The sequence below is a fragment of the Xiphophorus couchianus genome, chromosome 11 (genome assembly GCF_001444195.1).
Source record: "Xiphophorus couchianus chromosome 11, X_couchianus-1.0, whole genome shotgun sequence".
Classification (NCBI taxonomy): domain Eukaryota; kingdom Metazoa; phylum Chordata; class Actinopteri; order Cyprinodontiformes; family Poeciliidae; genus Xiphophorus; species Xiphophorus couchianus.
The window spans coordinates 11492413-11498412 of NC_040238.1; the positions used below are offsets into that span (position 1 = coordinate 11492413).

Sequence of the window (6000 nt, forward strand, 5' to 3'; positions counted from 1 at the left end):
ATTTTTTTAAACATCTGACTAAACTAACCTGGACCATGTGAGCACAACAATGTATGTTTTCCTGATGTTTGCTGAATATTTTTTATTTTAAACATTGTAGTAGGTGGATGGTATCTTTAAAATTCCTTGTCCTGGAGCAGAACTGAATACATTATAATAGTTTAAAACAATTAAAAGAATACTAAGATAATATGACAATTAAGTATAAGTATTCAAATAAATAATTATAATAGCATCAATAAATGTAATTAAAAATCATTTTTATACATTTTCCAACTCAACTGAAATTTGTCCCAAGTTTTTGTCAACACCTTCAGATAAAAAGAATGTAAAAAAAATTAGGCATTATTGAGGGGCATCAGAACTTCTGAGGACCCCATGACCTCTTCCTTCCTCTTCCTTTGCTAAGAGGGCTAGGCAGCTCTGGTTAGCTTATGTTAGTCTTTAGTTTTTCTTCTGTTTTATTCCTAAGTTGCTCATCACAACCATGATGCGTCAACAACACAACTGACAATTTACAAAACTTTGATGTAATCTTGTGAAATAAATGCTTAATTTTAGTATATTGTAAAGATTTCATGGACCTGATGAGCTACAATATGGCCTCCTTCAGAGTAACATCATATAAATTGAGGTAGTTTGGCATTTTGTCAACTCCGTCAGTTTTTAACTGACAGTGACTCTTTCAGTGATAGTGTTGACAAATCTCACTTAAATATGCAGTTAATTCATTTTAATGTATTTTACATAAATGGCATTACTTCACATGTATCAAGTATTTCTTTTTACTCACTAGTTTGTCACCAACGTCAGTTCTGTGTTAACTCCGTCAGATGGACTTTGTTGTTTTTTGTTTAAAATAATACTTCTTTTCTTTCTTGAGAAGCATTTGGCTGTAAAACTGAGTAAAACTATCACCAATACAGTCATTAAAAAATAATTTTATATTTATTTTTGCCAGATGGTGATGACAAAGTTCTGGGTCAGGTCCATTAAAAATGTAATTTTCACAAAAAAAAACGTTGCAACTGGGAGCCTGCACCTTACATTATTTGTGATATTTGAATACATGAGGAATAATTTTAAAAAAAATTGGGGGGGGGGGGATTTAAACCCATTTTGTCCCACTTCTCAAGAATCACTGATTTGTAATATGACCAAGCGTAAAAACGTGAATACTTTTATGAGCAGCACATACCTGCCAGGGAAAATCAGTTTATAACTGGGTGCCTAATCGTTTTTTGTTATGTTGGATTGTTTTCTCCATTCAGTTTAAGGCCAACAACCTGGAAAGAACGAAAAGACCACGACAATCAGCCTCACCTTCCTGCTTCAACTCCTCATAAAATTGTCTGGATCAGTACTGTTTGCACACCCACAGTTAGAAATTAAAGTTAAATAGCGATTTCATTCTTCCACCATTTTCACTCTTTTTTTTAGGAGTACATAATGTCTACCAGGCAGAAATACAATAAAAGAGGGTGGAGAAGCTGAAAATGAAACCTCTAACTGTTTTTCTTAGAGCTGCGATCCTTAAACGTTCCACTGGCTTTTAAAAAGCAATCATTTAATTCTACATTAGAAGGGACACATTTGCCATATTCTAATAGAGGTAATTTATGATTGAATCATGCCATTTCTTAGCCATATAGAAATGCACAAATATAATAAAATAAACTAACTTGTGAAGCAGATATAATTAATTTTTTTTATCTTTAATAAAAGTTTGTTGGATTTTCCTTGGATTAAAGAAAAGGACCTGGTGCCAAACCTTGACAGCCAAATAAATCTTTCCAGCTAAAGCCCAGGAAGAGAACAATTCTGCACCGGTTCTGCTCCAGAGTCAGATCGGGTCCAAACCATCCACAATATTTATGTGGAAATTTGTGATGAAAATCAGAAGAGACCCATTGTTGTGAAGAGCAGCTGAGCGGACGATCGCCGAGCTTCTACCTCCTGGATGAATATAAGAAATCAAAGAGACTTTCTTTGACTTTCTAGGGCCACCACAATAAAAGTTGAGACTCCAATTTTTGAGGACTTGATGTTCCTCTAGGACAGAATCTGACTCACGGGTTCATAAGTCAATGTTGCTATGGTAACTTTTTTAACTTTCCAGCAGACAACACTTGAGTTTGATGGCAGCAGACTTGACAGATGATCCACTTTATTCATTTAATTTCGAAGTGTTCAGCTCTGTCTGTGAGTCATGCTGCTTCTGTTAGGAAACATTCGATGGAAATCCACAGCCAACTGGGCTCTAATTTTTCATATTGTGAAAAACCTAAGGAGTATTTTCACAAACTTTGAAAATTCATTTTGGACTAATATGAAAAAAAAAAAAACATTTTAGAAATGTGGAAAAAGAAACACGTGTTTCTTTTAGTAGGTTAGCTTTGCAAAGTTCTGAAGATAGTCATTTGAATCATCTTCGTGTACATACAAGACGTTTTTTTCTCTCTCAGGAGACAAAGGTTGAATTCATGTAAATATTTGTGCACAAGTGAATATCTGTATGTTCAATTTGCTAAGTTGCTAAACTTAGAGCATTTTAATTTGTGCGCTGATGTAAAACCAAAAGCACTGCCCATTCCGATGGGGTTCTTCTGGTCATTAAACATTAATATACTCTTAAAATTAGCATATTTTATAATTACTATTTTGTAATTATTTTATTCACTGTCTCACTAAATCAGACAATAATCTTCCAGTTCTGGGTCAGTTAGGATTACCAAAATTATTTCTATCCAGAATAATGGAGGGGAATATTTTTTTTAGAGATTTGTACTTACTTCTTTTTAAGTTTGTGAAATATTTCCTAAATATTTGATAGAATTGTGTTTTAAACTGAATGACTCGGATCAAACGTTTAGTGTTGCTGGAATTCTGGCCCATTCCTCCTGACTTAATTGGTGTAACTGGGTCGGGTTTATGGGCTGCCGTGCTCACGCACTGCTCTGCTTAATCTCAAAATTGCCATAAAATCTTTAACAAACAATCTTGGAGGAATGTTCTGCATTCTTAGCAGTTAGAATAAATACCGGTTAATTTACTAAAATGCACTGAGATGCATTTGAGGGGCAAATTGAGTCATCTTGAATCTGATGGTGCTCAAGTATATGAACCAGATTATACTTGTATTTATGGAAACTGGTTAAAAAGAAAACCATAATTGGCACTGTAGGAGTTCCGTACTGAATGTGTTTTATTATGGCAGGGAGATGTTTCTGAGCAATAAAAAAGGAAACTTTGACACATGCAGCCTTATCAGGACAAATAGATTTTTCCCAAATATAAAAGGAGAAACTGTTCTATTGTAGATTTTCACAGATTTTGACACTTTTAATTTACAGATTTAATACTTTGGGAATCTGTCATGGATTTATTTAGGAAGTAGTACCAGGGCTGGCCCAAGATTGTACATGAATATTTTGTTTCAACGCAGATTTGGTGAATCTGGCAGAGGTTTGTAGAGTTTAACTGGTTGAGATTATCACCAATCAGGGTTACTACAAGTTGAACAAACCAAAGCTCAAATGTAAAGACAATATTGCAGATTGCAACTCTGGCAAGACAACAATTACACAGTGAAGATTATTATGTGTATTTTTCCACAGCAAACTTACCCGTTTCTTAAAAACCTCAGATTTAAATGTTAAACAATTTAGATTTTTTTTTATGTTAAATAAATTGCAATTGTATTCTTGTCATCTGTAAATAAATATTGAAATTTTAGTCTGTATTTAATCTGTGTTAAACAGGATATTGCAATTATTTGGGGGGGGTTTTGCAATCAAAATCAATGATTTTGTGGTGCTACTTTAGAATGATTTCCAATATTATTCCTTGTTAAACCCCTTCCAAAATCTGAAAAAAAAAAGATAAAACAAGCAGATTCTATGGCCCTATGGAAAACAAAATGGAATTCATTTTATTTTCCAGATTTCACTTTTCACATTTAAATTTTTCTAAATTCCATTTTAATTATATTTATTAAGCCACAAAGTATATAATTATGGTGTAAATAAAAAAAGTTAACAATCAACCGTAGAATTCACAACATGCTATGTTAGTTACAGCATAGCAGAGAGAGAGGGGTGAAGAGGGATGAGCAACACCACATGGAGGCTGATTGACAGCACTAAGACCCTCCTCCTGGCTCTGATTGGTTGTTTCTAGTTAGCACAGGGAAAAGGCAAAGGAGCTTGGTTTTTCCAGATCATATGACTCATACCATACGGTCACTGCATAGTGACAGTTTCCACAAATATGTAAAAATATATATACATTCATGAGTTATGTACTGCAGCTTCAAACCCAAATGGTTTTTAACTATTTGTTGCTGAAACGTTGCACAGATCTCTTGATTTTGCATGAAATTCCACGAAAAACTGGAGAGACTGGCTTCTGCGAGTAGCTTAGTTTGTATTGCTTTAGGTTGGGTCTGTGCATAATTACAAGAAATGCCACAAAAGTAACTTTTTTTTCTTCATCGAATGGATCAAACAGTTTTAGTGTGTTTAAAAACAAGTAAACACTTTTTAAAAATATGAAGTTTTGTATGTCAAATGTAGATGGAAGCATTTTATCCTACCTGTCAGTGAGTGCTGGCTGTGTGCCGCTCATTGGGCTTCCCTTGTCAGCTTTCGCAAACTTCACCCAAATAACATTTTCGTAACAGCTGCTTTATTTTGTCTCCGTCTGCTCCGAGCGCGTCTCCGTCAGCAGGCGGCTTCACCATGAAGGTCTGAACAATCCAGCTCCTTTCAGCCGGGAAGGTTGTTTTTTTCCTCTGAAATCCATGGAAGTGAAAGTAGCGGTGATGCTGCTGCTGAAGACCCAGAAGAAGCGCAGGGATCTCTGGGGGGGTTTCAGAAAGCTGCCGCTGCTTGCATCAGAAAAGACATCTGGAAAACTTTAAGAGCTCCGATAATACTATATTATTTTCCCGTCCTCGGATAACCTTCGAGCTGTAGAGGAGAAAATCCTTCATTTTTCCGCAGGAAATACTTCCATGTTGACCCTCCTGTATTTTCCTGGTGTCCCGGAGAAAATTACGTCAAAACTTTGGCTTCTAAAAGCCCAAATGAACTTTCTGCTTTTATTTCCGCTGGTCTGCAGGCGTCTGGTTTCCGGACGGCTCCTTCAGCGGATGGATGGTCACTTTAGTGTTATTCTCAATGTTCAAGCTGCTCTGGTTGTGGCTCCGATAAAGCATGATGCAAATGGAAAAAGGAAGCGCTTTGTGCCCCCTCCCCAAAACACTGAAGAGTGAAGAAACCCACCTTCCTCCCGACGCATTCAAGGACTGCTCGTATTTTGTTAAACTCATAATTATCCTTCTCTGTTGAGCTTACTTTCGGTTACTGGTGATTATTGTCTTTACGCATAAAAAAAAAAAAAATTAAAGATAGAAATGGAACTAATAATTATGTAGTAATAATAATAATAAACAGCAGATATTTCATCTTTAAATAATTTTTAAAGTAAATATGACAGTTGATTTTTAAATTTTTTATTGTTATAAATGATATATAATGAATAAGCATTAATGTAAAACTATTAACGTTTAAACACAGTAACATAAAAATATATTTAATGTTAACTTTATTGAGTCTAGTTGATATATTTTCCATACATTTTTCTAAATATTTTCTAAACATTAACAATTTTCGTAACTGTTTAAGTTTTAATATTTTATAATAAAATTGTACATATTACAAATATTATAGATATTATGCAAACAATATTATGTAATTGTTTGCTTAATATAATAATTTATTAGGTCTTTGTGATAAATCAGGTAACATTATTTATTATAATAATAAAATAAATGTTTCTAGAAGTTTCTTGGTGTTTTCATTTTATATTAACATTTCATACAATTTTAATAATAAGAAGAAATTCTGATTAAATATTGCTTAACTTTTCCTCCATCTCGTTTTTTGTGCCTACTTTTAAATATATACATGTTATAATTTTTTATTACAAATTACTGGG

The 6000-nt window shown here is 33.9% G+C and overlaps 1 protein-coding gene across 2 annotated transcripts in view; it reads right to left on the reverse strand.

Annotated features, from left to right (window-relative positions):
* arhgef12b (Rho guanine nucleotide exchange factor (GEF) 12b) overlaps positions 1-5326 on the reverse strand; it is a 45043-nt gene extending 39717 nt beyond the window's left edge. For both annotated transcript variants that reach the window (XM_028031614.1, XM_028031612.1), the window contains exon 1: positions 4595-5326. The gene's annotated coding sequence lies outside the window, so the exon portion shown is untranslated. The remainder of the gene's footprint in view (positions 1-4594) is intronic.
* Positions 5327-6000: the final 674 nt, after the last annotated feature.